Source organism: Marmota monax, unplaced genomic scaffold (genome assembly GCF_021218885.2).
Source record: "Marmota monax isolate L192 unplaced genomic scaffold, Marmota_monax_Labrador192_F-V1.1 WCK01_AAM20220418_F8-fsc00037, whole genome shotgun sequence".
NCBI classification, from domain to species: Eukaryota; Metazoa; Chordata; class Mammalia; order Rodentia; family Sciuridae; genus Marmota; species Marmota monax.
Window position 1 is genome coordinate 6679243 of NW_026693245.1, and position 12176 is coordinate 6691418.

Sequence of the window (12176 nt, forward strand, 5' to 3'; positions counted from 1 at the left end):
TAAGGAAAAATATTAATAGTCATTATACATATTTATTTTGTAAAAAGTTTCATTTTCAAATAGTGCTATAGAGGGAGTGAATAAGGTATTTTTTTGAAAGAGAGAGACTAAAATATGAAGTGGTTATTCGTAAATTTTCGTACCTGATTTTCTGAAAATTAGTCCTCAGTGCCTTGTCTTTTTTTATTATTGTGAAATGAGAAGTTTTTCCTACCCCTTCACTGCTTATCGAGGAAAATAATGTGGTGGAAAAACTAAAAGAAATTCAGGTGTATTTGCTGGAAAATAAATGGCATACAGCAGGATTTATCATTTGTAATTCAAGAGCATAGACACATTTGCTTCTTGGCCTTTGTGATGTTTTTGTTTACTCCAATTATAAAATTAATGCGATAATATAGGCACATGCCAAGAGGCATAATCACCAAACATAAGTGATTGTTAATTCAGAGTGGAATTGATTTCTGTTGTCTTCTTTATAATAGCTTTTGAAATTTTGAGTTGTTTCTATAGGAGGATCCATTTTTAATCTGGATAAAATAACAAAATAATAAAGGAATGTTTATAGTTGTAGAAAAATTTTAAAAACCTAATGAATAGCTTAAAAATCATCATCACATAAACCCCAGAAATGACATGCTTAAAATTAATAAAAAGGTGCACTGCACTATTTAAAATGTGCTATTATGTTTTTAACTTTTTTAGTATCAAAAGGGTGATAGTCATCAAATATTTTCCCTTCCTTTGGAGTTGAAAAGAAGAAAATTACCCATCTACCTCAATATTAAAAATTACTTCGAGTGAGGAGGAGACCAGAATGTAGGGGGGATGATAATCTCTAAGAAAAATAGCAAATGGGACCTTTTTTTACAACACAAAATTGACTGAGTTATTTGATGAATAATCTTAGAGCAAGAATATTGCCAGAAATAAAAGGGCTGGGATCATTATATCACAAGCAATAAAATGAAGTCCATGAAAGAAGCAAAGAGGAAAAAAAAAAGAGACAAGAGACATATAAAAAACAACCAGAAATATGGCAAATTGGCTATGGTCTTATCAGTAATTGCGTTAAAGGCATATGGTCTGAACACCCAAATCAAAGAACAAAGATTTTTCAGACTGATAAACAGAATAAAAATACACTAGCATGCTAAGAAAGAGATATCGGATTCAAAAGCAAAAATAGTTTGAAAGAAAACTGGTGGATAAAATTAGCCCAGGCAAATAGTAACTATAAGAGAACTAGAATGGATATATTACTATTCAGCAAAATGAGCTTTAAAATGTGTGCAATTCTAAACTGGAAAGATTCTAATTTAGTGAGGGAGAAAGAGACTTCTGTATTTCCACTAATACATATAGAAATCCTAGATTTTTGCTTTGGTAGACTTTGATATCCTGCAGATTTTCAAGGACTCGTTGGTACCTGAAATAAAACTTGGACTAAGAGAAAATACACATAGCTACCCCATTCCAAAAGTTAACTCTTTCACTGATGTAGGAGGTCTTATAATCTACATAGATTCTAGTTATGATGTTTACTACTCCAAAGACAGGTACCATCGTCTGTAGGTACCAGGCTGCAGGCATCTTATGGATATACAGTTTGGTCATGTGCCAGAGTACTAGTTATCTTACTGACAAGTACTATGTTGAATTAATATAAGTAGCATTAAAACATCAAAAGATTTGGTCTTCAGCTCCAATTTGACTTAGCTGATTTGGTTATTATTGTTTTCATAGCATCTTACAAATGAGCCTAAAGTTCAGTTCATTTACATACAGGAACCCAAGCCAGGCACAGTGATGCACACCTGTAATCCCAGCAACCAATCCTTGGTTTGAGGCCCAAGGATTCCAAGTTCAAGATCAGAGAGACTCTTAGTAACTTAATGAGATGTTATCTTAAAATATAAAATAAGAAGGATTGGGGATGGAGTTCACTAGTAAAAAGTTCCTACATTCAATCCCCAGTACAAAAAAAGATACCAGAACCCAGAGTGACCTTCCAAATGCAAGAGTGGAAATGCCTCAACTTAGTAAATAAAGAATAGCATTTGAAATTGGTCATCAGACTGTAATTAGTGGAGCTGGAAGTTAGCCATGCCAGGGCCTCTAACTGTCCTTGATAAAATGCCCAGAGCTCTTTAGTGCCACGTACCGCATTTCTCAACTTCTCTTTTCTCCCATCCTTTACTCTCAGATATTTTCTATTCTATTCCACTAAGTACCATCTGTTATTCCTTTTCACACATTTTTCAGACCTTCTTTTATTCCTGCCCATTCTGCATACATCATCATTGAAAAGCAGGTAATTCTGCAAAGATCCTAATTAGTGAATTGTTTTTTGACAGGTCAATTTTTCTACCTTCTATGATAAATCATTAAATAAATGCTTTAAAGAATGTAGCCTCTTGTCAGCATATTGTCAGAAATTTTTAAAAGTTCGAGTTTACTATTGTCTGATTGAGTATTATATATATATATATTATATATATACATATATATTATATATATACATATATATTATATATATACATATATATATATTATATATATATATATATATATATATATATATATATATAGTTGAGGCATAATGTATATCTTCAGGTGCATACATCTAAATCTATATGTGCATGAAAACATCAATGAAGATTGTGTGTTTAGACGGACAGTCATTTGTATTCTGGAACAGGTTTGAATTGGGGCCATATGCAGCAATAGTACAGTAAAAATAGGTAGTTTTGAACAAAACTGATGGGGATGGGTGAAGCCTCTCATTTTTCTTATGGGAGAAAACAGGGAGGAAAGTCAATTTCTGAGTGCCCCCCCCCCCCATATGTCAGGCATTGAGCTAGGCGAGCTTGCAATGTAATGCCTTTGAATTTTATCAGTAACCCTAAATGGTGGTGTTCTTATTATGTCTATTTTACAGAAGATGTAACTGGGACTAAAGAGGCTAGTTAAAGATTATAAAGCTAGTAAGTAGTTATGCTGAATTAGAAACCAAGATCTATCTTATTCCAAAGTCTTTTTTCCCCAGGGGCAGAGATTTGAGAAGAAGTCATTGGAAGAGAAATGAAAACAGAAAAGTAAGGGAAAACTCAGCTCTTCGTGGTACTTGACACGTAGTGGACACTCTACAGTACATATTTGTTCATTCTTGGATAAATGTAAGGATCAATAAACTGTGTTATGGATCTCCAGAGAATCACAACCAATAGAACACACACATACACACACACACACACACACACACACACACCCCTTCTAAGGAACTGGCTCACATGATTATGAAGGCTGAGAAGTCTCACAATCTTTCTTGTGCAAGTTGGACACCCAGGGAAGATGGTGGTGTAGGTTCTAGTCAGCTATCACTGAGGTAGTTCAAAGACCCCAAAACCAAGTGAACTGACAGTGCATATCTCAGTCTGAGGGCAAGAAAACTGATGTCCCAATTCAGGCTGTCAGGCAGAAAGAACAAACTCGTGTTCACTTTGTTTTTGGTTCCATCCAGGCCTCCAACAGATTGGATGAGGCCCACCAACACTGGCAATCACAGGCAGCCAACACAGAAACCATGTCTGCAGAAGGCGAATACCTCATCATACAGATGCCTAGCTGTAGACAATCAGGTGACTGCTGCCCTGTGCCTGGCCCACTGCTCCCTAAACCTCTTCTAGTTCTGGGTGCTGCCCAATTCATGCTCAAATAAATTCTCCAAAATGTAATCTGTCTAAGTTTTTATTTTCTTGAATATAAGTCCCCTAGAGAGGAGGATATTTGATACAAAGAAAAAAAACTAGAATATCATATATAGAGATGATAGAAATACAGATATATAGGAATAAAGATTTCTCATCTATAACATGGAAAGTAAGAAACAGAAATTTGAGGGGAAAGAAAAATTACCTTGGAAATGCAGCTTCTTCCCCATTCATGTACGAGTATGAAATACAGTTACACTAATATCTCAAAATTCTCACATTTGTGGGAAAATATTAAAATCACCAAATCATAAAAAATATTAATATGACAATAGTACAGGCTGAGAGGTAACTCAACAGTAGAGCACCTGCTTAGCATGTGTGAAACCCTGGACCAAACTAATTAACTAACTAAAATAAAATGACAGTAAGCACACAAAGACAGAAGAGGTCACTTAATCCTATAGCATTTAATACTCAATAAGGATAAAGATATTGCTTTGAAAATATAATCTTGAAATAAGAGAGGTATCCTATAATTTAAAAGTATTTTAAAACTAAAATTCTTAATTACTTTGCTGGCTTTAGTGGCATCGACCTGTCATCCCAGCATCTCTGGAGGCTGAGGCAGGATGATCACAAACCAGTCTCAGCAATGTAGCAAAGTCCAAAGCAACTTAGTGAGATCTTGTCTCAAAACAATAAAAAACAAAAGGGTTGAGATTGTTGTTCAGTGGTGAAGCACCCCTGAGTTCAATCCCCAGTATCACCCTCTCCAAATTTTTAGAATTATTTAAACAAAAATTGAAATAGAGTGAATATAATTTTCTGACATAACCATAAACCCAATGGCTAATACTTTGGATTACTTCAAGTGACTCAATAATATTGTGGTCAGTTCTTAGAAACTCTAGTTTTCCTGGTATTTTGTTTTGATCACCAGTCAGATTATTGTCCCTTAGAATTCTATCTACATTCCAATATAAAAAAAATAGGTAGAAGGTAAATTTGTCCTTGTCTTTACAAAATCAGATTCCTAAAAGATTACTCAGACTTCCATTTGCACCTTCTTAGCCATGTGAGTATTACATGACCATTCCTAATTGAAAGGGAAATAGAATAAATTCCAGCCTCCATAGTAAGAAAGAAATGGGGTAAGACTGGGTATTAAGACTTAACTCATAATGCCTGCTCAAATGTTATTCTAAATATAATCAACCCTATTATATCTCTTTTAAAATTTATTCTTATATAGGTGGAACTTCAAACCAGAAATAATCTCTGAAAGCTTTTCTAACTCAGAAATTCTTTGAAAGAACAGAGGAACTCACAATTTCTCCAGATGATTCAACACATATTTCTCATATTTAATCATGAATCTATGTAATGACTTTCTAAGATTCATCATATACTTAATAGTCTAAGAACTATACATTGTTTCAAAATACTAAATATATAATTTGTTGACTAAAATACTAATTCAAGAGATATTAAGTTTCACTATTTGCAAGTATAGTTTGGATATAGAATATCTTCCCAAGGTACTATTGGAGATAGTAGAATTTTTAAGAGATGCGGCCCACTTAAAGGAAATTGGGTCACTGGGATGTGCTATTGAAGGGAAGATGGGAACCTTAGCCTCTTCCTCTCTCTTTGCTTCCTAACCAATAAGAGGTGAACAGCCCTCCTCTACCAAGCTCTTCTGACATGATGTACTGTGCCACTATCAGTCCAAATAATGGAGCCAAGTGACCTTGGATTGAAACTGCTGAAATCATGAGCCAAAATAAAACTTTCTTCTTTTAAGTTGATTATCTCAAGTACTTTGTCACTGTGGTGGAAATCTAACCTACATGTAATGTTGTACCTGCAAAATGAGAAGCAGTCATCATTCCATGTCCTGAGCATGGAATTAGCATTGCTTTGAACTATCGAACTTGGACAGTGAGACACTAGTTCTGGGAACTCTGTGGTGCAAAAGTGCCTGGGGAGTGCCCATTTGCAAGATGACCCCTTGTCATGGAATTCACTAATTCAAAGCTTTGATTTCAAATCCCAGCTGCCAAGGTAGAAAAGATGTGTAACTGATGTGATTCTGCAATCTGTATATGGGGTAAAAATGGGAGCTCATAACCCACTTGAATCAAATTGTGAAATATGATATATCAAGAACTATGTAATGTTTTGAACAGCCAACAATAAAAAATTAAAAAAAAAAAAAAAGAAAAAAAAAAGTAGAAACTTTGCTGATCTAGTAAAAAAAATTAATCTCTGAAAAAAAAAAAAAAGAAAAGATGGACATAAACTGCAAAGCCCCCATCAAGTGGTTTTTCTCAACTTCATCCTGTTTACCTCAAGAAGTTTTTCATAGTGAAAACTTTAATGCTCAGACCTATATAATAAACGTGCAGGCTTTTGTTCTCTTGTTAGATCCTGTCTCCATCAGAGCTTGGATAACCCACCGGACCCTGCTGCTGCTCCATTTTTATATTTTTGTGCTGCTCACTATATTTCTTTTGACTTTATTTTTCTCAAGCCAGGTCACGGCTTGTATTCAGTTAGCTATTCACCCACTGTGCAGGCGGCAGCAGATAATTCCATACTTCCAAGAAGTATCAAAAGATAGTCTCTATCATCAGGGAATTATTTTCTTACAATTCTTTGAAAAATGTTTTCTAGAGAGCTATGAGTAAACTATGGCAACTCCTAAATTTATGTTTTTCTTTTTCAAGGAAAATCCTAATGCATTGTCCATCATTACTCTTCCTTCTCTGAATTCATAATTAATTACAATCTACCCCAGTCCTTATCACATTAAATGGCATTTGGATCACATGCATTTATGCATGCACCCTACTCCAGTTTCTTTTGAAGATAAACCTAGATTTGTACACAGTTACAATTATCCCTAGATGTGCTGATACACTATCTGTGATCTGCAACCACTCCTGGCTCTTAAAAATAACCTTCCCCCAACTCCTTCTGAAAGTGTAAAAAGGGATGTCTCATTCCTAGAACATAGCTTCTTGGTTATCGAAATGTGTCTGCCATTTTCTTTCTCTAGCCTTTTCTCTTTAGCATCTCCTGCTGCAGCTTCCTTAATACAAAGATGCCATTTCTTCTGAAATAGGAATGAGAATACGTTCTTTTAGCTGCTGCAGTACTCTCAGTTACTCTGATGCTCTTACTTATTTATCCAAACAAACAAAACCCCTCTTTCTGTTTGAACCCATCACCTGGGGTTAGGCTAGACACTTCTCTACAATCAAAGTAGCTTTTCCTTTCAGATTACTTCATCTGTCTTCTGCATCAAGGTAAGTTCATCCATGAGATTTTTAAAATTTCAAATGCATATAGGACCCCAGCGAATTCTCCTACCATTCTTGACCTCCATAGCCAAACCAAAGCAGAGGCCTTTGCTGCATAAGTTTGTCTTACTCTGCAAGCTGACAGCTTCCTGGTAGCAGGATGCATTGCAAGTCTGTTTTGCCCTCATTCTGCCTTTTATGCAACAGTTGGTTACAACAAATACTTAAAAATCTGTGCTGTGTTGACTGTAACCGGACCTACTCAGTGTGAAGAAAGGACTGTGCCTCACTATATAAAAATGCAGAAATTGACTGAAGGCAAAATGAGATTAAACACTAGATTTTCCCAGCAAATATTGATTAAATTTAAATTGTATTTGATGGCATTGTCGTGGTGTCATCCTGGTCTGACCGAAATAATAGAGGAATGGGGACTACTTCAGACCCCAAGGGGTTATCTAACTGCCTAATGAGGCATTTGTTTTATGTTTAAATATTATTTTCACTGATTATAAAAAAGAACATCCATTCCCTTTTATCAATTTCTACTCAGGACAGGCAAATATGCTTAGATAGATTGAAAATGCCTTTTAAATAAGTGATTAAATATGAAGAATGAGTCTCTACTTTCCTTGACTAGACATTGTGGCATTGATATTGGCATTTTTGTCTCTTTAAATTGCATTCACTTCCACCACAGCTTCCTTCTCAGAGGACATTGCTGCAGCCCAGACTTTACTTCACTTATCTCCCTTTCTATAGAGTTATTTATTTATTTATCTTTGTAACTTAAAATTTTCAAACTCTACAGTTGGGATTATTTAGATACAATTTACATATGGTGAAGTTTTAGGCTCAAGTCAACAGTTTTTAAAATGTACATAGTCATATAACCTGCACCAGTCACAATGGAAAATATCTCTATTGCCCCAAAAGTTTCCTTATGCCTTTTTAGTTCAATTTTTTTCCTCATTCCCAGCCTCTGCAGCCAACCTGATTTCTGTCCCTTTAGTTTTGCCTTTGAAGTACGTCATAAATTGATTCATAAAACAAATGGCTTTTATGTCTGCTATTTTCTGTGGGAGTTCTGTGTTTGGGATTGGGATATACAAACTTCATGATTGTAACATGCTTGGTGACTAGGAAGTTTCTGTGCAAAGACACAGAATGCCTAGCTGCTAGGAGATGCCTAGCTACTGGGAAACTCCTATGCAAAAGCACAGGATGTCTGGCTGCCATAGCCTTGTCCTTCATAAGTTTACTCTGCTTCCCAGACCTAGAATGCCCAGCCTCCTCCCTCTAAGATAACTATGCAGGTGCACTATCTGGTTTCCTTAGCAATGTCCTTGGAGAGAAAGGGCTCTGGTTGTATTAACCTGGACCTTATCTCAGTTAGCTAGCACTTGGGTTAAAGAAATACTAATTAAAATATAGTCATGGTAACCAGGGGTTCTTTGAGTTAAGAAACTCCCAGGCAGGGAGGAGTGGACACTTCACTCTGCACTTCTTCTTCACCACTTCACTTCACTCCTCTCAGCTCCACCTGTCTGCCTGCTTACAACCTGTGTCTGTGTCTGTTCTTCTGTGCGCCTCCTCACAGGTATTCCTCCACAGTTTTCCTTTAATGTCTTCCATGTTGTTGCATCTATCAATTGCTCTTTCCTCTTTATTTCTAAGTATTACTGTATGAACACTTTGTGATTATGTTGATTCGCTTGTTTTCTTGTCTTTGAGACTTGTGTGTATGAGACAGGTAGGAAGGTATTTTTTTTTTAACCACAGTTGGATTTTTTCATTTTATATTTCATATAAGGTAATATAGTCCTTGGGGAAAACTCAGGCCTACTGAACATATTTACACACATGGCATTGCCCAGACAGAAATGTGCTCCAATCCACTATGCTACACAGATGGCCTATTGCATTTATTGATTCTTCTACCTATAGATTCGAAAGGTGTTATTAGAGATTTCATATCTGGAAGTATAATTGGCCACAGAACGTAATGGGAAGAGAATGGGTGTCAGGGAGGTTTGGTTGCTCATGCTCAGACATTTTTCTTGAATCTGGCTGTCTAAAAATTAGCTTCCTTACTCACACAATGGAAATATTGATGTGCAACTCATGAAGTTATGAGAAGCCAGAATAAAATAAGTTTTAAACAGTGATAGAGTTCTCAGCAAATAGTCCTCTCATTCTTCTTTTCTCATCTCCTTATTCAGAACGATCTTTTGGCATAGATAAATTTTTAAACTTCTATTGCTTGTCACCTATCTTCATCTCCATTACCATGTTCATCGCTGCAACCTACAACCTCAAAATCACACCTTACAGGAAGTTCTGTTGCTTTTGCTGTAAATAATAAGAGCCAATAAAAACATATCAGGAAACACTAATTTGGATAGTGGGCATGGAAATAGACTATAAGAAAAAATAAAGAGCAACTGAAATGTAATGCTATATAATATATTAAGCAGATGTGTGTAGCCCTTGTATTCTCAGCTTGAGGAATACAGCAGGTGCACTGTAATGTTAGAATAAGATTTTTCTGGCTCAGGCCCTAACTAAAGATATGTAGGAAGCCCAGGTGTACTCTTTCTTCCCTTTTGAGCTTCTGGGAGTTACTAGAAATGTGTATCTTATATTTGTCAATTGGCTGCAATGCTGTTCTCATAACATCCATTTCTTTTATTTCTCTTCCTACCATCATGTCCCAACTTTCAACACAAATTTATGGTGTGGTCATTGCCATTTTCTCTGCTTTTGGTATCATCACTTGAACATGATTGGTGATTTTTAACTTAATGTTCAATCCCTCCTCTTGCTCATTTCTAGCAATATGCCTATTGAGATGAGGAAAACAAACACCTACCACCTACCATTGCATTTATATTTCAAATTGGTTGATACGTAGTACTATTTATTACTCATGCACTGGAAATATTTTACAATCGTTACCAATTTTTTTCCATATGACTCTGTAATCTTTTTCCTCTGGGATTTAGAATTTATACCTTGCTTTATTCAAATTAGTCTCGCATTTTTAAATCTCTTGTTTCTTGAATCAGTATGTCACACCTTGGTGATTTCCTGGAGATAGTTCCTATCCTGGACATTTCACAGCTCAAATAGATGTGTGGGTCTGTTAGGCTAGCTCTGTTGACATTCAGACTATTCACAATACTATCTAGTAATGTGTATGTACTTTTTAAAGTTTATTCAAAATACAAATATACAAATATGCAATGTCAAATTGTGGAATTTAAACATGTGAGTTGGTTGTATTTTAATTATACCTCCATGTATGTCTTAAAGAAAAAAGATATTCACTATTAATTTTGTTTTGTTTTGTTTTTGGTACCAGGGATTGAACCCAGGGACACTTAACCACTGAGTCACATCCCTAGCCCTTTTTTGTATTTTCCTTAAGGACAGGTCTCGCTGAGTTTATTAAGGCCTTGCTAAATTTCTGAGGCTGGCTTTGAACTCACAATCTTCCTGCCTCAGCCTCCTGAATTACTGGGATTACAGGTGTGCAACACAGCACCTGGCTACTATTAAAATCTTACACCAAAAAAGTGAGTGAGTGAGTGTATGTGTGTGTGTGAGAGAGAGAAAGAGAGAGAAAGAGAGAGAGAGAGCGAGAGAGAGAGAGAGAGAGAGAAAAGAAAATGAAAATACAGAGTACAAAGGTTTGTGCTAGGGCTGGAGTTGGATTTTGTCATTTATATAATGTGGAATTGGGCAGTTAGGTGAAGGCAAAGATAGAAAGGAACAGAAGCCAAATTGTAAGAAAATATAGTGGAAAAAATTCTGAGCCAGACTCAGAAGCTGAGCCCAGGGTCAGGAGGAAACCATATTTCTTGGTATGATGTAGTAATTTTATGTGAATTCTTTATGATCTAGCTATCCTGTGTGTACCCTGCATGTGTGTGGGCTGGGGTGGGAGTGGCTACAGGTAAACCTCACTGGATTGAGTGTATGCATCAGGACATAGCAGGCCTTCTGGGAAATCCCTCTAAAAGAACCTGAGTCTGAGGAAGAGCAGCAGCCTCCTCATTTTAAGGCAGATTCACAAGCAGATCTGGAACCAGGAAGTCTGATGTCATCACAAATCATGGATATGTTTGGGGGACACACAGCCTTTTAGTGGTAGAGGCAGGCATGAGCCAACAGCCAGGACTGATCTTTGAACACAGGAAGAAATAGTTCAGGGTATGATGACCCAACATATGCTAGTGGGAACAGTAAAAGGAGGACATTTGAGCATTTGCTCAAATATGTCCTCATTTGTATGCAGAGACTGGTAAATACTCAGTTTACAAAGATATGAAGGTCACTATCTCTGAGATTATGTCATGGGCCACAAGAAGAAGAAAATAAACTGTGTTGTCATAGCTTACTATGGGGAAACTTCCATTCTCCTTAATTGTAAGCCTTAAAATATCTTCATTTATCTGCAAATCTAGAGTATTTGGATGGTACAAGCTACTTTTCATATAACTGTGCATTATAAATGGTTCATAATGAACCTAAAGAAAATGTGCCCAGATGTTCTTTCATCCTAGTGGATGGTAAAGACTTCCATATTCACTGATCCTATGCAACATATGATTTTAGCTCAAGCAAGACTTTAAAGACAATGTTTGATAAAAAGATTTCAGTCATTGAAGACAGCCATTGAGAATAAACCATTCCAGTTTTCACCTTGGTGCTTAGTTTATAAACATACACAAGGAAGATGATAAATAAATATATAAGTGAACAAATATGTTTTAAAGTGACTATTTTAAGATTCACAACTTAAGCCAAGTAAAAGATCTTGGTAGAAATTATAAGAATTTTTGAGAGATAAAAAGTCTGGCAGAAAATTATGCAGGAAACCTGGGATTAAATATTATACCATGAAACAATCCAAAGTTTGTGACTCAAGAAGAGCTATTGCTTTTTCATGTAACATAGTAAAGGCATAGAAGTAGAAAAGATTTACATGTTGATTAAGATTAAAATTCCTGGCAGAAGTGAAGTTCAGGATCTTTTGAGCTTATCCCAGCCTCACTGAGCTCATTCTTTTGATGTGTAAAAATATCTCACTGGTCTGCCAGTCAAATAAATGCTAATGGTAATATTGGCTCTGTTTGACTTTTTTGATGTT